General features: G+C 47.5%; 1 protein-coding gene across 2 annotated transcripts in view; it reads left to right on the plus strand.

Annotated features, from left to right (window-relative positions):
* Positions 1-8,476: 8,476 nt before the first annotated feature.
* Positions 8,477-22,156, plus strand: part of BIVM (basic, immunoglobulin-like variable motif containing) — a 265,082-nt gene continuing 251,402 nt past the window's right edge. The window contains exon 1 of one of the 2 annotated variants that reach the window (XM_078657636.1): positions 8,477-8,640. The gene's annotated coding sequence lies outside the window, so the exon portion shown is untranslated. The remainder of the gene's footprint in view (positions 8,641-22,156) is intronic. The other variant, XM_078657637.1, reaches the window with a different exon arrangement.

Consider the following 22,156-nt stretch of genomic DNA (forward strand, 5'->3'; position numbering starts at 1 on the left):
AAGGTAGAGGTGTATGAGAAAATGAAAGCTTGAGCAAAACTGAGTTCAGCTTGAGGTCCTTTTGGAACCTCGAGCCTAAGGCGAGCTGAGCTTACATATAGTTTCTGTCTCCCACCTACACTCCACCCTTATGTGCCAAAAATGTTAAGGTTAACAGTAACCTTTGGTGTAAAATGGGCAAGAGTGACACTCATTAAAGGGCTGGACTGTACAATGTGAAACTAGAAAACCCAAGATTCCCCACACTTCTCTGCTTCATAAAATTGTGTGACCCTAGACAAATACTTTATTTTACAATCTACTTGTTTTTAAGTATAACATCGGAGAAAATTTTTAAATGCGTAAGATTATGAGGTGCATAGTATGAAAACGTATTGTGTTTTTTAATAGATTATGTTACTCAGGGCTTTAAGTGGGATGAAAAGACGGGGGTCTCAAATATGGGTGTGGTCGATGTAATTAAGGGCATGGCTTAAAACACTTAAGCTAAAAATCTGTACTTAGCATAGTGTGCTGCCCAGGGCTTTAAGTGGGCCGGGTCTCACCTGGTCTAAGCACGCTCGAAACGGGTCTCTAGCGGGCTCTGTTTTGAGCCCTGTCACAGGCAGTCCGTTTTTTTTCCAGACTTCAGTGACAGAAGGCACATTGATGGGCGCGTGCTCAGACTGCTCACTTCTCACTAACGGAGAAGTTACGGCATGATATCAAGCCAGGTGAGGTTTGTAGGGGAAGGGAAATCCCTAAAGAGAGTCATTTTCTCTCTGAATTTCCCTTCTCTTTTTGAAACTAAGGAGCAGCAACATTGTCGTGGTGTCACCAGGGCTTTAAGTGGAAGCTTTTCCAATATTATATACAAGTCATAGTTTCTGCGTATTTATCTTATGCAACTAACCATTGACAAAGCCAATAGTCCTGACTTGTTGTTTCATAGATCTGGATTGCAATGACAGAAACAGCAAATTACAAGTCGGGCAGCACACTATGCTAAGCACAGATTTTTAGCTTACTTGTTTTAGGCCACGGCCCTTTGAGAGACCCTCGAGTTTTTTCATCCCACTTAAAGCCCTGGTGCTACCCCCCTGGTATTTTGCTGCTGATGTCTATACATACAGATATCTTACACAAGTAACTTTAAACCTACAACAAGCCAGGACTATTGACTTTGTCAAGGTTTGTAAGTTGAATAAGATAAATAAACAACAACTATAACTTTGTTGTATATGATATTGAAAATGCTGCAGTTCTTGTAGGCAAGGTTGTGGCGAATAGCTAGAGATGCCAGCTTTTAAGCTGAGAAAACAGGTTCAAGTTTGATGTCGGCTCAACAGCCAGTGAGTCAAAAAATGAATATGTATTTGTGTAATGTAACTGGTGTGCATGTAATCCGCTTCAATTCGGTCAGCTGATTTTGTACTATACAAAAATGAAAAAATGTGTCTCTTTAAAGTTACATCAAAAGCAGTGACGGGTGGTACTACTGTACAAAGGTTTTTTTTCTCATCCTGAGGGTGAGACCAAAAAAGGAGAGGGTCCCCTCTCAGCATCTTCTTGTGAAAACTACCGGTGCTCAGCACAGGCAGGACCCGGCACACATGAAGCCCTGATGTTGCTCCAACTAGAAATCGTGGCGGTATATTAAAGTGTACTCATGGTAAGTGACTTGCTCTTTAGGTCTCCAATACGATTGTTATCAGGACAGGGGAGGAGGGGAAAGCCCAATAATGTTAAAAAACTATTCCTCTTAATAAATGCTTCTAATTGCAGCGATATAATTAGATTTACTACGGAGAAACGCTTCTGCATGTTAAAGAAGTACACCTTTTTAAATTTTGAGGAAAGTTTATCATATTTCTACAAGATGTTTTTTGTATGTTTTACATGGCAAATATTTCCAGGTTTCGACTCGTACATGCTTTCGTAGAGCCTAGCCAGGTTCTGCACTCCCTTTAATTTGTATGCTCTCCCACGTCTACATGTTTTTTGGTCTTGCCTAGGCAGCGCGCATGCGCTGTCTCTCCGAGACATCTAGAAATCAATATGCATGGTGAAACTCTGCCTATTGCTTGGTAATTTCTCGCCGCTTGCCATTAGTTATCTTTGCCATTTTCTTTGTTAGCGGGCTTATTATTGGCTCATCATCCAATAGGTAACTTCCAGTTATTCCGGAAGCAGCATAGCCTAACTACAGTATTGTTACACTAACACAGCGTAATTGTCTTTTTAAAAAATAGTGCGCATTAACATGCGCGCGCTACCTTACATTATACACATGCGCAAAGAGACTAACATATTTTCATTCAGCTCTTCGCCCATTTCAGGAGCGCTGCGCTTTATCTACTCGTTTGATCTTTGGACTGTTTGTGTTTTTTGCAGCTCAGCAGGTTCTACTGATACCCTGTCGCTCTTTGCTGTGCTCCAGTGAAATTAATGCGATCTTCACTTTCACCCTTTTGCTGCTCAACTATGCCTATTGCAGTTCCTTTTCTCTTGCCCCAGGCTGCTCTTCTCCAGGTTTGCTTTGTGTAATGGTGCCTGTGCATCTTCTTTTTCAAATGTGTGACTCACAATGGCGCCTGTGTGTTTAAAAAAAAAAATGCAAATATATATATATATATTTTTGTCTGAGCACCTTGCTTTTTTTCAGCTTTTAATATATGCACAGTAGGATCCTGCTCTATCGGGGCCAGCCGACGCTGCCTCACAGCCCCCCTCCATGCCGAATCCACAACAAGAGGGTATGGGGCACAGGATGGGGCACGTGTGGCTCTGCTTTTGGACCCCCTAAAACAGTATTCACCGGTTGGAGGCTCCTGGGGACAATGGCGTGCTAGTAAAGGGACGCTAATCACAAACCCAGTGAAACCCAATGAAGATCCCAATGGCTAGCCATACAAGGTTGTGGGAACATACATCAGGTTAGTAGTATGATGGTATTTAGTGTGGACTGCAGTAAATTCCGTTGTTTTTCTTCATTCCTTTCTCTTTCTGCCCACCGCTCGGTTGCCCCTTCGGGCAAGAGTTTAAACAGTTTCATTAGCATTTGTAATGAAATAAAGATATTTTTATGCTAACAAAGTATACTATCTGAATACACCTTGTGTATACTTGCTAGCTAAATGGCTGGAGCGGAGTGGCACTGACTCTAGTTCCACGCAGAGCACTCGGTTGCAGTACCATGTTCTGATTACTGATTCCTGAAGCTGCACCCTATTGAGTGCCCCACCATCCTCTTCCCATCTTGTTCGGCCGCTCCACCGTGGATGCAGTCACCTCTGAATGGGATGAGTGCATGAGGGTGGCCTTAACGCAGCTGCTGGGGCTTCAAACCCCTACCTGCAAGAGACTGGTGATCTTGGTAAGCTGGGTCCTCTTTGCCGGGAGAGATAGTTGGTTGTGTTATATGAACCAGAGAGGTTTAAATGGGTGATTGAATTGAATCCGAATACTCCATAGGAAAACGCAGTCACATGACTTTTTCTTGCACTTCCTGGTATTGCTACATGGTAATGGGGATAGTGGCGTCACCCTTTTCTACACTCTGCTGACAGGGTGATGTCTTCTTGGGAGTGGTGTGCTCACAAGTGGACCAGTTACGCCACTCCTCCTTGAGCAATGAAATATTCATGGGGTAATACTTGCAGAGGCCACTTGCTGATAAGGCTCGATTGCCCCACAAAAAATGAAGGTGATGGTCGGATTCGCAAAGAACATTGTCTCTATGAATTATTATAAAAACGTGCATCGACTCAGATCCTAGATTGTGGAAGGCCCCTTGGATATGGTTTTGAGATTGAAGGGGAGATGCACGGCCCAGGGCCACAGACAGCGCAGTTGTCAATGCCAGGGTACATCATAGTGTGGATCACTGAGTGCGGCGGACATTCCACCGTGAGAGAATGGATGGAGGGCTCAATCTACTGTAATGTTGCATGCAACACGGAGACGCCTCTTTCCACGTGTCTCTTCTCCTATCTCCCTCTCTTTTCCTCTCCCTTCAAACTCTTCCTCTATGTGTCCATGTCGCGCTCTCTCCGCTGCTTTCTTTTTACACCTCTCTCCCATTACTGTCAGTCACTTCCTCTTTCTCACCCCCTCTTTCTCTCGATGTCTCTCTCACCTCTCACACACCACTCCTTCCTTTTGTCCCTCCACCACTGTTCTCTCTTACATACTACCTTCTCCCTAGCCACCTATCATTTCTCTCTTTCTGTTTCTACTTCCCCCTCTCTTGTTGAGGTTTTCGGGGCTGGATTATTACATCACATGGAGTTAACATAAAACTGACAATGTATCAGCGTTTGGATCACACACAGGACAAAAGAGCATTTGCAATGCAACAGGTCTCGCATTTATGCGAGTTTGAGCTATTGGCATTGTAAATGACAATGCCTTTTATTTATGTTTTGGTTTTTGAAACATAAATTAAACACATCGTCATTTACAATGCCAATAACTTAAAACACGCGTAAATGAGAGACCTAGTTCATTGCAAATGCTTGTTTTTTGGGGACCGATTTATATAGAACGAACTCGACCCGAAGGTATTGGAGCGCTGTTACATGAGCACCAGTTACGTTACAGAAGGACACAATTCAATTTTGGTAGGAATGGGGAGATTAAGGGGCAGATTTACACGCCCCTTGCGCCTCATTTACGCCGCCGTTGCGCAGTGGCGGCGCAAACCCTGCTCCATGGTGCGGGGGTACTTACAACGTGACGCATCTGGGAGATCCGTCACCTTGTAATGCCCTGCGCCACATGTAATTATAGGAAGTACAGGAGGTAACCCATAGACCACGTTGGGGAGGGTGCGTTATGTAAACAAGAACAGGTCCCAACAGGTATTATTTAAAAGACTGTTTCAGTAGGGGTATGCCACAGGCATTACTAAGAACAGAACACAAGGAGTCAGAGGAATTGAACAAAGGGTGGTATTATTCACCAAGGACAAGGGGTAATGCATTTACAGTTTAAGACAGCACTGTAAAGATTTACCTGTTGGGACCTGTTCTTGTTTACACTGCGCCACATGTAGGCGTTCCTTTGCAGGGGGGGGAGCGTTCCAGCGCAGAAACGCCTCCTAAAAGTGGCTGAGTGAAATCTACAAGATTTCACTCAGTCACTTTTAGGCCCATGCTGCGTCAAAACTCTGCGCCTGCCTGAAGCAGGCGTAAGGATTGACGCAGCATTAACTAGATAGGGCCACCGGAGCATTGCTGGAGCTGCATCGCGCTTGCGCAACACCACCACCCTGCTGGGCAACCTCGGACTCAAGCAACTGGTGAACACCCCCACCCACTACGCCGGCCACACGCTTGACCCAGTCTTCTCCTCCAGCAAGTACATCTCCTTCAGCCACTCCACCGGACTCCACTGGACAGACCACAGCTGCGTCCACTTCAGCTTCAGAAGGACCACGACCCACCACCACCCGCAACAGGTTCCCCGCAGGAGCTGGAACAAGATCACCACCGACCAGCTCACCACTTCCCTGAACCAGAATCCTCCAGCCAGCTCAACGGACCCCAACCAAGCAGCCAACAACCTCACACAGTGGATCACCAACTGCGCTGACGACCTTGCACCCCTGAAAAACCATCCCTGCAGGCCCGGCAACAAGAAAGCTTCCTGGTTCAACGACGATCTCATTAACTCCAAGAAGAACTGCCGCACCCTTGAGAAAGCCTGGCGCAAAGACCCGACTACAGACAACATGACTGCCCTCAAGCACGCCACCCGCAAACACCAACTGATCCACACCACCAAGAAGACAGCATTCAAGGAACGACTGGACAACATCTCACACAACAGCAAGGAACTCTTTAGCATCGTCAAAGAGCTCTCCAACCCCAGCGCCGGAACCAACGACATCACCCCCTCGCAAGAACTCTGCGACTCACTCGCCTCGTTCTTCCACAGCAAGATCGCCGACATACATAACAGCTTCGACACACAGACCACGCACCCAACCACCGAACCGATGCCCCCCACCACCACCCTCCACGCCTGGACCCCGGTCAGCACCGAAGATACCGTCCACACGATGAACACCATCCACTCCGGATCACCAACTGACCCATGCCCCCACCACGTCTTCAACAAGGCTGACACCGTCATCGCACCCCAACTCCGGGACATCATCAACTGCTCCTTCAACACCGCCACCTTCCTGGAGAGCTGAAAGCATGCGGAACTCAGCGCCCTCCTGAAAAAACTATCAGCAGACCCCACCGACCTCAAGAACTACCGCCCCATCTCGCTCCTCCCTTTTCCTGCCAAAGTCATCGAGAAGACCGTCAACAACAAACAGCTTGCCGCCTTCCTCGAGACGAATGGATCCCTCGACCACTCGCAGTCCGGCTTCCGAGCCAACCACAGCACCGAGACCGCCCTCATCGCAGCCACTGACGACATCCGAGCCCTGCTCGACAACGGGGAAACAGCGGCCCTCATCCTCCTGGACCTCTCCGCGGCGTTCGACACTGTCTGCCACCGCACCCTGGCGCAGCGCCTCAGCAACATCGGAATCCAAGAGAAGGCACTAGAATGGATCATCTCGTTCCTCGCAGGAAGAACCCAGAGAGTCTGCCTCCCCCCGTTCAGATCCGAGGCCACCAAAGTCATCTGCGGTGTACCGCAAGGATCATCACTCAGCCCCACCCTCTTCAATGTCTACATGAGCCCCCTCACAGCCATCGCACGCCAACACAACCTCAACATCATCTCCTACTCCGACGACACCCAGCTGATCCTCTCCCTCACCAACGACCCAGCCACCGCCAGAACCAACCTACACGAAGGGATGAAAGACGTAGCGGAGTGGATGATGAACAGTCCTCATGTAACGTAACTGGTGCTATGTAAAGCTCTCTGATACCCGATTGGGTTCGGGTCTAGTTCGCGCTATATAAAACTCTGCAAAAAAAAAAAACAACATTCACCTGAAACTGGTGAACTCAGACAAGACGGAAGTCCTCATCCTTGGATCATCACCCTCTGCCTGGGATGACTCCTGGTGGCCCCCGGCCCTGGGCAACGCGCCCAAACCAACGGACCACGCACGCAACCTGGGCTTCATCCTGGACTCCTCCCTCTCGATGACCAGACAAGTCAACGCCGTGTCATCATCATGCTTCAACATCCTACGCATGCCCCGAAAGATCTTCCGATGGATCCCCACCAAAACCCGGAAGACGGTCACCCAGACACTCGTCACCAGCCGACTGGACTACGGAAACACCCTCTACACCAGAACCACAGCCAAACTACAGAAAAGACTCCAACGCATCCAGAACGCCTCCGCACGACTCATCCTGGACATCCCCCGTCACAGCCACATCTCCGGACACCTGAGAGACCTGCACTGGCTCCCCGTCAACAAGAGAATCACGTTCCGACTCCTCACCCACGCACACAAGGCTCTCCACGACCTGGGCCCCAGGTACCTCAACAACCGCCTGACATTCTACACTCCCACCCGCCAGCTACGATCGACCAGCCACGCCCTCGCCGCCGTTCCACGCATCCGAAGAGTCACCATGGGAGGAAGATCCTTCTCCTACCTGGCAGCCAAGACGTGGAACTCCCTCCCCATCCACCTCCGCCAGACCCAAGACCACTTCTCCTTCAGGAAGCAACTCAAGACCTGGCTTTTCGAGCAGTAGCAGACCTCCCTCCCCAAGCGCCTTGAGACCCTCCGGGTGAGTAGCGCGCTATACAAATCTCTTGATTGATTGAACTCCAGCAATGCGTCACTTTTACGGCACAGATGCGTCACACATCTGTGCCGTGTTTGCACCATGGTGCCCCGCATTGTAAATGCGGCGCATCCATGATGGTGGAGCTGTGGCGCACAATAACTGGCGCATCCCTGCTGATTTGCAGGGATGCGCCAGTTATTGTAAATATGCCCCTAAGTGAGGAGCAGGTTGTCGAGCAGGGTGTGAAGAACAAGCATGGCGCTAATCCTATGAGCTGTGAAATCATCTTTCCAAGTTGGACAGCCTCCCCTGTATTTCCTACTTCCTGTGAAATAAAAGTATGTTTTTAACCATACATGCCAATAGTTTATGACCGGGAAGTGGGAGATTTAAAATAAAAAATCAGGAGAATGAAAATTCCCCATTGACTTCTATTGTAGAAAATGTAATGAATCGGGTCTATTAGCATGTATGTTTTAACTCACCTTTGCAAGATAAACATCACACCTTTCTCCCATTTAGTCTACCTTCCATACACCTATAAATAACCAAGGTTTGACGAAGTTTCGACATGGTTTGATTATTTCGAGTACAGTGTTAGCTCTCTTTCCAGGAGCTTTCTTTACCAACCGCCACCCCCCCCGGCTTGGAGCAATAATGGCTTCCGGGCGGCTGGGGCGGTGTCTTCCGGGGTGATGTGAGTTCTTACATCCGTTGAGCCGCGCTGCATTTCCTCCTGACGGTCTTTCCTTTTTTAAACCAATTGCAGGATTTATAGGGCGGTACTGTCGCGTAGGACCGCCCTCTCCTCTGTCGCTCAGCATACATTCTGCCTCTTATTGCTCTAGCTGTTGTGTTCGTACTAATTACAATTTCGAATCTAACGTGACATTGAGGCTATTTATTTGGATTTATAAAACCCTCAGTCGGGGGTCAGGAGGTGAGTTCCATTTCCCGGAATCTCCTGTTAGATTCGGGAGTTTTGTTTGTTTTACTCAATATATCATTCACCCGAAATTGCTGTAAAGTGCCTGAGTTTTTTATTCGAGCTTCGTTCCCCGTATAATCAATTTGAAATGCATTAGAGACACTGTTCGTGTAGAAACTGTTTTTACTGTACGATAATTGTTTTCTTTTTTAGCATTGGCTGGTATAATTAGCCCTTCAGAGTGGATGTAAAAGGTTTGTGAGTGTCTTAAAATGAAACATAGACATACTATTGTGTCCAGCCGAGAGCCGTGCGTTGCTTAGTCAAGGGTGCACCTTTATGCATGTAACTTTGAATCCTTTGCCTCACATAATATGATACATGGTCATTAATTGTGTTCCACTGTGAGTTTTTTGCTATCGTATCCAGACATATCCAGGGCTGGACAGGCATTTTATTTCATTGGGCATTTTCGCTGTGGGCTGGAGCCCTTGGAGGCCGTTTTTGAAAGCCAGTGCTGGTCATTGTACCTTTGTCACACCCCCAGCTGCCCGAGGGTATTGCAGAAGGCACAGGGAGGCTTCAGGAAAGAGAGTGAGAAAGGAGAGACAAAGCAATAGGCAGACGAGCAAGAGGAGAGAGAGAGAATGGCAGGAAAAGAGGGAGCGGCTCTGGTTTGAGCATTTTTTTGCCAGGGCTGCTTTTGGTTCTCCAGTCTGGCCCTGGATGTATCACACAGCAACAAAATATGCCAGAAATAATCCAGACCTATTGGCTTTGCTTGTGCTTGTTAGCAATAACAGATGAGTAACATAAAATGATAATGCTCCCAATAAATAGAACGGAAAATGTTTCAAATCTGTAATTATGAGTCTGGATTAGGCATCGCTAATGTCTGTGAAATAGCTAGTTGTTTCTGGAGTGTTCCAATCACAATTGTTCTCCCCTTCACACCACTTTCCCCTGCATTCTTTCACTCTGTTAGACACACCTTTTTCCTCCCATATCTTTCTAAAACCTTCCATCTGCTTGGCTCATACATCATGTAATTGCTTCTTGTTACTGTATTTTATCCTGTCCTACTGAACATACTTCCTTCGGCCACCTCCCTTGCACCATTCCCTCTCACATACACACATTCTTTATGTCTCCTCATCTAAAAGCATAGCGTTTTCTTTCCTTTTGTTGGGAGGTAAAAGTTCTCTGCATGCCAAGAGACCTGTAACCCTGCTTTGAGTGCACAACCATACTGTTTTCTGGATCCCTAATGCTGATTTTTTTGCCTTAGGTAAACACGGATCATTTATGTGCACCATGACCTAAGCCTGTCTCACTGATTTGGAGTCGTTTGGACCAGGAAGGGTGCCCAAAGCGCCACCCTCATAGTGGTGGAAGGCTACGCCTTCACCAGGAGTTAAGCAGCACAAGCGCGGTGGTGGTAGCATACCATGTAGTGATGAGTAGTAGTGAACAGGACCTCTTTACCCTGTGTGAGGATTACAGGCTCGCTCACCTCTTTTAAAAGTTCCCCTGCTGTGTGCTTTACTCACCCTTGGCCTACATCAGGTACATGTGGAGAGCTGTGCAGTGCAGTAGTATTGGCTCTGTGCTGGATGTGTGTGTGCCTGAGAAGCTTATAGTACAGATATAGATCAGTACTGTGCAGTTTATATGTGTGTTTAGGGCATGTCTTGTATGTTTTTTTGCAAGGAATACGTTGCATGAGAGATGTAGTGCTATGCAGTGCATGCACAATAAAAGCAAAAGCTGGGGGTATGAGTGCTTGAATGAAGAACAATACATGGATGGCGAAGTGTTGTGTAGGACACACATGGTGAGAGTGTTTGCTGGCAGTGTGTGTGTGTTACAGATAGTACACCCTGCTATAGCAAAGACATGTTTCAGTCCTGAATGGAGCATACAGCCTGAATGTTCAAGTTCAGGGATTTGTATAGCACACTGCTCACCCAGAGGGTCTCAAGGCGCTTGGGGAAGGGGATCATTATTTGTCGAATATCCAAGTTTTAAGATCTTTCCTGAAGGCGATGTGATTTTGAGTAAGGCGGAGGTGAGTGGGGAGTGAGTTCCAGGTCTTGGCGGCAAGGAAGGAGAAGGATCTGCCACCCATGGTGTATTTTCGGATGCGTGGGACTACGGCAAGGGCTTGATTGGACGATCTTAGTTGGCGGGTGGGCTTGTAGAAGGACAGGCGAGTGTTGAGGCATTCGGGACCTAGATTGTAGAGGGCCTTGTGTGCGTGGGTGAGAAGGCGGAATGTAATTCTTTTGTTGACGGGAAGCCAGTGGAGGTCTTTTAGGTGTTCGGTGATGTGATCTTGGCGAGGGATGTCCAATATGAGTCTCGCTGATGCGTTTTGGATGCGTTGGAGTTTTTCTGTAATTTTGCTGTGATTCCGGCGTAAAGTGTGTTGCCGTAATCGAGTCGACTTGTGACCAGTGCGTGGGTGACAGTCTTTCTTGTATCCAGGGGGATCCAGCGGAAGATCTTTTTGAGAGTGCGAAGTATGTTGAAGCAAGAGGATGAGACTGCGTTGACTTGTCTGGACATCGAGAGAGAGGAGTCTAGGATGAAGCCAAGGTTACGTGCGTGGTCTGTGGGTGTGGGTGCTGTGCCCAGAGCGGAAGGCCACCAAGAGTCGTCCCAGGCAGTGGGGGAAGATCCTAGGATGAGCACCTCCGTTTTGTCTGAGTTGAGGTTTATTCATCCATTCGGCTACATCTTTCATGCCTTCGTGAAGATTGGTTTTGGCGGTGTTGGGGTCTTTGGTGAGGGAAAGGATAAGCTGGGTGTCGTCGGCGTAAGAGATGATGTTGAGCGTAAGAGATGATGTGGGTAGTGAATGTATGCACACTTGTGGTGGTACAATGCATGGAGATACCAGTAATGGACAGTAAGAGTGCTGTAAATGTACACTGAGGAAGGATACCTAAAATGGTATATTCCATGGAGGACCATAGGTTCCATTTTAGGAATCCCAGGCATGCTTGGGGAAGACATGAGGATGAGAAGAATTTTCCCTGACAGATGTGTGTATCACTGCATTTCTGTTAGCTGGGTGGGATGCCCTGGATGAAAGGAAGAAGAGACCCTCCCTTTACACTTCAAAAAGGTTGCTCTTTGGTTCAGTGATAGATCACAAGGAAAAAGCCTGGACACATCTCAGGAAAGGAGATAGGCTGATAAGGGAATCAAATAGAGTAGGGCTGGGAGTCTGGGATTAACCTTTTGATGCATTATCACTGTGGCTGATAGACAGGTGTGAAGAACTCTGGTCATTGTGATAACAAAAAGAGAGAGTGTGGAATTCTCCACAACGTGGAGGGGGATACTCATGGTCCCCTTGACCCTAATCTATATAAACAAAGGAAGGAGTATCACCACAGGACCTGTCAAGGTCCTAATGGAGTGTAGGGAGGGAAAAGGTACAAAAGAAAGTTGTTCTTTTGTTAGAAGACCCTCACTCACCAACCTGGTTGGTGACATGCTTCATCATCGGGGTCCCACCCGGTCATTCCCATAAAATGGGTTGTGGGTCAATCAGCTTTAGACTTGATTGCTGTGACAGATATCCTTTCAGGAGTAATAAAGAAAAGGAGAACACTTTATAAAGAAGCAGAACCCCAACATAAAACTTTAAAAGGTTTTGTGGGGCAGCCAGGCCATGATGGTTTCTATCTTGGGCTGAAGGGTTTGCACCGTCCCCTTGCCCACCATGTGTCCCAAGTGCACCACAGGCCCCTGCCCTATCTGGCACTCGATCAGCTCACCATCCCGGGGTTGGGGTGAGCATCGGTCTTAGTTACTGAATTTAGCCCTCTATAATCTAAACAGAACCTCCATTCATGGGTTCTGCAAGGAGGGGCAGCTTTTGGTACCAGAACCACAGGACTGGACCATGGGCTACTGAATGGTTCTATCACCCCCATCTCCAGCATCATGGACACTTCAGCCTTGATGCTGGACCTCACCTTATCTGATAATCTGTGAGACTTATTCCTAACGAGGAGCATGTCCCAAATGTTCACATCAAAGATTCAAAGGTGGGTAGTCCCAGAGTATTGCCCCAGCACTTGGTTGCAGTCTCTCTGTTGTTGAGGAGTTAGAGTGGGGGGAAAGGATTACTCCCTCCACTGAGGCATCTTTCTCCTTAGAGTCAAAGAGGTCAGGCAGAGGTTCACTCTTCTCTTCCTCCTCACCATCTGTCACCATCCGCATGGTGATCTCAGACCTCTCAAAGTGGGGTTTCAGGCGATTTACATATAGCACCCTGTGGGGTTTCCTAGGGGTCTTGAGGTCCACCAGATAGATGGCCTTACCCTTTCTTTGAATCACCTCATAGGGCTCATTCCAGCAATCCTGGAGGGCCTTGGGTTCTACCGGCTCCATCACCCACACTTTCTGACCACGTTGAAACTTCTCAGTGGTAGAAATTTTGCCATACCACTCCTTCATGACTTATTGGCTGGCTTCAAGGTTACTATAAGCTTTCTTCCATAACTTAGCCATCTGGCTTCTGAAGGTCAGCATGTTGCCCACTACATCCTGGGGTTCCTTCCTGGGAACTTGCTCCTACCCTTCTTTCACCAGACTCAGAGGTCCTCTTACTGGGTGCCCATACAACAGCTCGAAGGGGCTCAAACCCATTCCTCTCTGTGGCACCTCTCTGGAAGCAAGCAACAGGCATGGTAAGAGGATATCCCATCTTTTCCCCAGGGCCTCTGGCAGGCCTCCAATCATGTCCTTCAGTGTCCTGTTGAACCTCTCAACAAACCCATTGGTTTGTGGACGGTAACGGGTGGAGAACTTGTAAGTTACCCCACACCCCTTCCACATTGACTGCATATAATCAGAGATGAAGTATGTGCTACTGTCAGATACTACTTCCTTGCGGAAACCGACTTGGGTGAAAATCTCCATTAGGGTGTTTGCCATTGTGGGTGCAGTAGTAGTCCTCGGATGGATTGCCCCTGGGTAACTAGTGGGTAATTAGTGGCATAATCCACCAGAACCAGGATAAACTTGATACATTCTGGGGATCCATATGCCCTACAATGTCAATGCCCACCTTCTCAAAGAGGGTGCTAATGACAGGCAAGGGATTTGAGGGAGGCATTCAGCCTCTTCCCTGTCTTCCCACTGACCTGGTAGGTCATGCAAGTCCTACAGTACGCATCTGAGGAAGTCTTGATCCTAGGCCAATAGAAGTGGGTGACAAACCTTGCAAAGGTCTTGTCTTGGCCTAGGTGTCCTGCAGGGGAATTTCGTGAGCCAGCTCCAGTAAGAAGGCCCTGTACCACTGGGTGATCACCAGGCCCCTTGATGTCCCATGCCCAGCCTTAGGCTCCCCGTACAGGAGGTTGTCCTCCCAGTAAATGTGGTGACTACCAGAGGTGTCACCTGCTGCTTGGGCTGCAGCCTGTTCCCTCATGCCCTCAAAGGTTGGGCACTACCTTTGTGCCCTATTGAACTTCACCCTGGTGTGTCTACCTTCCATGTGCTTTCCAGCAAGCTCAGGCAGGTCACCAGGAGAAGCAATGTCCTCCTCAGTGGACTCTGGGGCGGCCACCCATCTAACTGGAGGTACATTAAGGGACAGGTTTGCCACGCCCTCTGCCTCTCCCCTTCTTAGCAGCTGACTGGAACATTGTTCCAGGCTCCAGGTCTTCTTGACTCCCTTCCCAAGCAGCCATGGACCTTGTTGTTGCACAGATCCACTCAGGTAACCCCAGCATCTCCACATGAGTCTTAAGTTCCACTTCCTTCCAGGTAGTGTGCTCAAGATCATTACCCAACAAACAGTCCTCTGGCATGGCAGGGCTCACTGCAACTTTCAGAAGACCCTTTTTGGACATTTGGAAACACCTGGTATTGTCCATACTCAGTGCACTCATAGCACTTGGGAGTTCTGAGCTGCTGGCTTTTGTCAGGGGTTTTTCTTCTGGTTGCCAGATTGGGAGTGAAAACCAGACCCTTCGCCCTGTGAGTTGTTTTAGGAGCCTGAAGAGAATTGCTTATTTTTAGCTTCCCCCCTCCTTCCTCTGATGGGAACCCTGACCACTCTTTTCGGAGTCCACCCCATATACCTTCTTGGACACCGTGGTGCTGACCCAGATGTCTGCCTCCTCAGCAAGCTTCCTGGAGTCAATAAGCTTGCTTTCAACCAGGTGTTGGTGCAACTCTTGAAAACAAGTAAGTAGTATGTGCTCCTTTAAAAACAATTGTACAACCCTTCATAATCATCTACTTTGCTCTCCCTCACCCAACCTTTCAGTGCCATACCAGAATAATCCAAGAAATCCAGCCATGTTTGTGTAGAGAAGTTGTGACTGGCGCTGAACCGTTGTCTCTAATTCTCAGGGGTCAACCCAGACTTGCTGGCTGAAATGGTCTTCATGTCAGTGTAGCTGGTCTGGTCCAATGCCTCTAATGTAAGGAGTATGCCCCTCCCCCCGAAAAAAACTCTTCTGGAACATTGTGTACTTTTAGTGTCAGTTCATAGACTACCAGCCATTTATCTAGGTAATCCCTCACGTTATATCTGGGTACTGTATCTTTTGGGATATGACATCTGGACTATTGTGTAGACACTGCAGGTATGCTGCCACCAATATTGTTTTGCTGGACCCCACTTGTAGAGCTCTAATGTCCAGATCTCTGATGTTCAGCGCATGGGCCATCTTCCTCTCCTCTAGGGCCTGCCTCTTCTCAAGAGCTTGCTAATTTAATAATTGGGCAAGGGCCTGCTCTTTCTCTAGTTTGGCGAGGGCCAATGCCTGCTCCTTGTCACTCTTGGCAATGGCCTGCTCCTTTTCCAATTTCAATTTTGCAAGCTCAAGTTTGTCACCTCTCCTCCCTTCTGTCCTTCAGTTCTACTGGGTACAGGTTCCTAGATGACACACTGCTGCCTGGCCTTGAGTGGACTTACAGTCCTGAGAGGAGATTGCTCCCCTCCTGTCTATGTGGTATGACAAGACCCTCAGTTAGGTCCTGATATGATTTCTCCTCAGAATTAGACCCTTTCTCCTCATCCTCCTCTTCATCTGGGTGTGCTGCTGTCCATGATCTTAAGGCTTTTTGTAGCTTTGCCCTCTTGGCACTTTCCTCATGAAACACCCTTCTCTCCGTGGAGAACCCATTGAGCTGGGCCAATGTGTATGTATCCAGATTGGCCAGCTTGAATTTTAAGTTGCCAGGCAGGACGACAGACATTGCAGAAAAAATGGGACTCGGGTAAAAGTACTTTGGAAAAAAAAAAAGTAAAATCAGGGAGAATTGAAAAAGGCTTAAATTGGTCTCAGTTCAGAATTGTAGTGAACAAGGAGTTACTCTATGGTATTGCACAAACACAAGTCCTATCCTCAACGCACATCACCAATGTTAGAAATGGGATCCCAGATTGGCTGAGGTATGCACCTAGTCCAGGCAAGAACCACCAGGAAAGGTCGATCGGCGTCACTCAGTGAAGCCGATGCGTCAGTTACAAAGATGGGTACTAGAGTCGAGAGGCATTGAGTGATGCACTGGATTCTGCCACACAATCGATGGGATGCATCAATCTCACCAAGCTGCAGTTGAGGCAATTCCCTGTCCGAAGCGTCAGTCTCTGGAGGGAAAGCACTATCTCCAAGGTGATGCGCTGACTTTGCTCCCGCAACCTGGTCAATGTGCCGGTTCTGCTACATGAAGACATTTATTGCAGAGACGCTGTCAGGCACACAGAGCAGCAAGGTAAGAGAAATGTTCACTTTAAAAAACTTCACCAGTAAGGAAGATTTATCATTACCATTCCAAACTTATGAAGCATGAAAATGCTACTCCTCTCACATCAGGAATTACAGCTTAAAAGTATATTAAGGAATTCCCAATGCTAGCCTACAGAGGAGTAGGCCTCACAGTAGTGAAAAATGAAATAGGCTTAATGTCACTGCCAGGACATGCAAATCCTAAAGGCACATGTCCTACCTTCTACTTTCATACCACCCTGCCATTAGGGTTACTTGGGGCCTACCTTAGCTGTGACCTATATGTAATAAAGGGGGAGTTTAAGGCTTGGTAAGTAGTTTTAAATGGCAAGTAAAAGTAGCAGTAAACTGCACACACGGGCTCTGCAGTGGCAGGCCTGAGATAGGTTTGAAAGGCTACTTCTGTAGATGGCACAATCAGTGCTGCAGCCCAGTAGTAGCATTTGAAGTACAGGCCCTGGGTATATGGTATATCACTTTGCAAGAGACTTACCATAACATCAAATATGACATTCATGTAGATGCCAGTGTCATCATGTTTAGGGTAGAAGCACTAGCACTTTAGCACTGGTTAGGAGTGATAAAGTGCTCCGAGCCCTAAGGCCAACAAAAAGAATAAGAAAAACACAAGGAAAACGGAAAAAGTCTGGGAGAAGACCACCTTAAGGATGCTAGGTCTAACTAGCATCATAGACACTTTTGACTGAATCCTAAAGAGTCAAAGGGGAACACTTGAGCATGGCCTAACAGAGCATCCCCTGAGTGCAGCCACCAGTCAATGGGGAAATAACCCTGAACATGTTACACAAAGGAGGGTGGGACAGGGATTTGCCAGACAACTTATTGAGCCCTATCTTTAAGGGGATTTTGTTGTTGCTTCAGAATGTCTGAAAATGGAGCAAATGTGACAAGATAACAAGATTTAAAGGCATTTGTATGGCTCACAAAGTGATTGAGCAATAAAGATGCCTTTAAATCTTGTTATCTTGTCACATTTGCTCCGCATTCAGAGACGGAGGTCAAGTAGATTGCAGTTAGTTCGAGGAGATTTCTCATGGTACTAGACCTGCAGGACTAGTACCATTTTAAAGATTTTTCGAGCCCTGAAGTAAAATACTTATTTTTCCTATATAAAAGCAAATATTTGACTGGACATTGATTTATTTATTGCTCATACTGTTTGCACTTTGAGTTATGAGTTGTGTTCACTGTCCCTTATCAATACTCTCCCCAAGACAGATCCTTGGCTGCTGGACCACAGCTACCACTGAGAGACACAGTTGAACAAGGGTATCAGGAGTAAAAGACCTTAACCACCACAGTTGGGCCCAGTAACCTCTATGTGCCCACCCCAATCTACCCCACTTCAATATGCTCTACTTCAATCTACCCTACTCTTACCCAATCTACCGCACTCCACTCGAATCTACTGCACTCTGCCTCACCCCACTCAATCTAACCCAATCAACACCAACCCACTCCACTCTTCCCCACTCTACCCCAATCTACTGCACTCCACTGAAATCTACCCACTCTGCTCCAATCTACCCCAGTCTACCTACACTACTCCAATCTGCCCCACTCCCATCTACCCCAATCCACCCCACTGCGGTGTTCCCCAATCCACTCTACCCGACTCCACTTCAGTCTACCCCACTCTACTTCACTCCCCTCCAATGTACCCTAGTCCAATTTACCCCACTCCATTTCAGTTTACCCCACTCCACCCCAACCTCCACTGCAATCTATCCAACTCCTCTCCATTGCAATCCACCCACTCACCTCCTATGTATCCCACTCTACCACAATCTCCCATACTCCAGTCTACACCAATCAAATCTACCCCACTCCACTTGACCACACTCCACCCCAATCTACCCCACTCCATTCTAACCCAGTCCACCCCACTCCAATCTACCCCAACCCAGTTCACCCCAATATGCCATACTCCAATCCACCCTTCCCCATTCTACCCCACCCCAAAGTACACCTATCTATTCCACTCCAATCTATCCCACTTCACCCCCTGCAGTCCAACCCACCCCACATCAATCCACCCAACCCCACTTCATTCTACCCTACCCCACTCCAATATACCCTACCCATCCCAGTCTACCCCGCACCACTATCCAACACCACTACAACCACCTCTACTACAATCTGCCCCAATCCAAACTACTCCACACCTATCTGGCGCACTACAATCTATCCCACTCCACCCCACTTCATTCCAATCTACCCTACTAGAATCCACCCATTTTACCCAACCCGACATCAATCTGCCCTAATCAACTCCAGTATATCTCACTCCAAACTACCCCACTCTGGTCCAAACTACCCCACTCCTTGCAGGTTTACACAACTCTGCTACAATCTACCCCACTCCACCCCAATCTACTACACTCCAATTTAGTCCACTCCAAGCTAACCCAGTCTACTGCACTCCACCCCACTCCAATTTACCCTACACCATTGTGATCTATCCCACCCCCAATCTACCTTACTCCACTGCAATCTACCCCACTTCAAAATACCCCAATCCACCCCCACTCATTCCATTCTACCCTACTCTTATCCACTCTAATCTACCCAACTCAATTCCAGTCTACTCCACTCCACCCCAATCTACCCCTCTCCAGTCTACACCAATATAGCCCACTCCACCTTGATCTATCCTACCCTACCTACTCCACTCCAATCTACCCCACTCTAATCTACTCTACTCCACTCTGCCTTAGTTCAATCTACCCTAAGCCAGTCTAACAAGCTACTCCACTTTATCCCAATCCACCCCACTCCGATCTACCCCAACCCATCCCTCTCTACCCCACACCACTCCAATCTATTCAACTCCCCCAATCTACCCCACTCCACCCCCAAGGTACCCGGCTCGAATTTACCGCTCTGCGAGCTACCCCACTTGTATCTACCCCTATCTACCCTACCCCACTCTAATGTACCCCACGCCAATCCATTCTACCCTACTCTAATCCATCCAGTCTACCCCACTCCACCCTAATCTACACCACTCCACTCCACACCAATCTACCCCACTGCAATCTACCCTGCTCCACTCCAATCTACCCCAATCCAATGCCCTCCACTCTTCCCCAGTATACACCCACTCCACTCTAAAGCACTCCACCCCAGTGTACCCCAATTCAATCTACCCCACTCCGATCTACTCCACTCCAATGTATCCAAATCTACCACGACTTACCCCACTCCAATCACGCATCACAATCTACCCCATACCACTCAAAACTACCCCAATCTACCCCCACTCAATTTGATCCTACCGTACGTACTATAATCCACCCAGTCTACCTAACTCCACTCTAATCTACTCAAATCCACTCCACCCTTCCCCAATCTACTCCACTCAAATCTCCCCCATCTACGCCACCCAAATCTCCCCCAGGATATCCCACTCCACTCTACCCCACTCTGTTCTACCCCAATCTATTCCACTCCAATTTCCCACCCTAGCCGACCCAACTCTCCCACTCCAATCTACCCCAATCTACCCCAATTCACCCCACTCCATTCTACCCCACTCTAATCACACCCCACTCTACATCAATCTACCCATCTCCATTCTACCCCAATCAACCTCATTCCACTCTACACCAATCTACCCCATTCTAATCTACCCATCACAAGCCAGTAACCTTTAGCCATGGTGAACAGAAGCCACACCTGTCAAAAGTGTCTATACTCTCAATTGGCTCACTTAATTTGCCTATAGGTCCATAGTATATGATACAAAGTAAACCTAGGGCCCGTAAAGTGATAGAGCAAGCAGGACTACAGGCCTGCCAACAGTAACTTGGCTCTGCAGGTTTAAATTTCAGATTTAAACCTGTCAAAATAACACCCTTTGACAGGACAGATCCTCCTTTTAATATTAATAAGTCCCCTTAAGTAGGTCTTAAATGCTCACGAGGCAGAATGCATGATAAGTAAAGAAGGGCGTGTAAAGGTTTAATAATAAACATATCCTTAACAGCGACAGTGGCCTAGAAGCAGTTAATAACGTTATGTCTACCTAGCAACCAGATAAAGAGCTCTTCCTTGGACTTCTTACAATATTTGTTACATATCAGATTTGTGAGACTAATTGGTGAAGTTGGATATGTAAAAAATATTTCACATAAGGTACTTTTAAAAAGTTACCTTTTGGCTGACCAAAGCATCTAGAAGCCAATTTATTGGGGCTTTTAACTGTCGCCTAATAGCTGAATAGCTTGTTAATTAGGTGTGAATTGACTGCCAGAGCTAAGACAAAGGGCTTGGATATGGGTAGTTGTCCTGTTCCTCTGATAGGATGCACATCTGGGCAGTGCTCAGGAACTTAATTATCTTCAAAGGGGCCTGCCCTGTCATAGGCAGAGGTATCTCATTCCTGGGCCTGCCCCCTTTATTGTCGATATAGCCAGCCAGGCCCAATCCCAGTGGGAAAGGAGCAGTCCCCAAACCGTTTTTGTGTGACTACAGGGGATGGTTTGCTGATTTCCCTGGTCACACCTCATGAGAGGGCACAGGAGCTCTGCACAGGATAGGAAAGGTTATGCCATCTTTGTTTTAGATAGAGAGGGGCACTGTGGGATTGTTTCAAGAAGGGCAAAAAGAAACAGCTGCAAAAGCATGTACACAAAAGTGAGCGGAGGAGAGATTCAGTGGTGTGAAAAATCTTGTTGGGTATTCTATAGAGGGTATTTTGTAATGCATAAAGCATGCAGAGTAATTTCATTATTTTAACCCCTTGCATGCGTCGGACGGCCACTGGCCGTCCGACGGTGCGGGGGGCGTGTGCGTCGGACGGCCGGAGCGTCTGATCCGCGCACGTGTGGAATTTTGCCGCACCACAGGGAAATTCCAGCAGCGCCCAAGGGGTTAAACAGAATACACGCAATGGATGGACGCAATGTAGAACAAATCAAAACATTCACCCCCAGTCAAGAGATCTGGGTTAAATACATCATTCTTTTGCTCAACATGCCACCCCAGTTTAGACCTGGCCATATGCAAATCAGGCTTGACCCTGTGCCTCATGGTAACAGTATAGCCCAAACTGCCAAGCCAGGTCCACCCTGGACCGGAAACAAGCATCCTTGGACCAGTTTCGGGGTTTCACACCTCATCAGCCAGGTAGCTTGAATACAGTGAGCCCAAGATGCTTGCATTCTGTCCATCAATTGTGGGTCTTTTGATCATTTTAAACATTGCTGCTCTCCACAAGAGGGAAAGAGGAAGCGTTCTCCAGTGCAGTACATCGATTTAGTCGGTAAAATAAGAGGGGGTCCATAGTGACGTGGATGCCCAAATATTTGAAATGCCCAGTGGATACTGGAATACAGAGGCCCCTGGGGAGTGTAGGCATGGGGCCGGTTATCATATGCATGAGGGATTTATCCCAATTTAGAGTATGTTCTGAGTATTGAATAAATGTTCGTAAAATGTTGGGTAAGCAGGTAATCGCCGCGGGGTGGTGGTCACATAAATGTTTACATAGCTTAAAAATAATCGCATAGCGCATATTTAGCTTTCTCAAGCACCTTTCCATTTTCTACGGTATACTGCAGAGAGAGTTTGTCATGCACTGCCCTCACATGCTATTTTAGGGCCAACTTCTGCTTTTTGGCTTTCTTTTATTAGCTGCTACAAACTTAGATATCAGTTGGCCCCATAAGTAAGCCTTTAAAGCGTCCACATTCAGTAGGGCTGTTTCCTGGTTTCTAATCATAAACTCTCCTAGACGGCTC

The sequence above is a fragment of the Lissotriton helveticus genome, chromosome 8 (assembly GCF_964261635.1).
Source record: "Lissotriton helveticus chromosome 8, aLisHel1.1, whole genome shotgun sequence".
In the NCBI taxonomy this organism is placed as follows: Eukaryota; Metazoa; Chordata; class Amphibia; order Caudata; family Salamandridae; genus Lissotriton; species Lissotriton helveticus.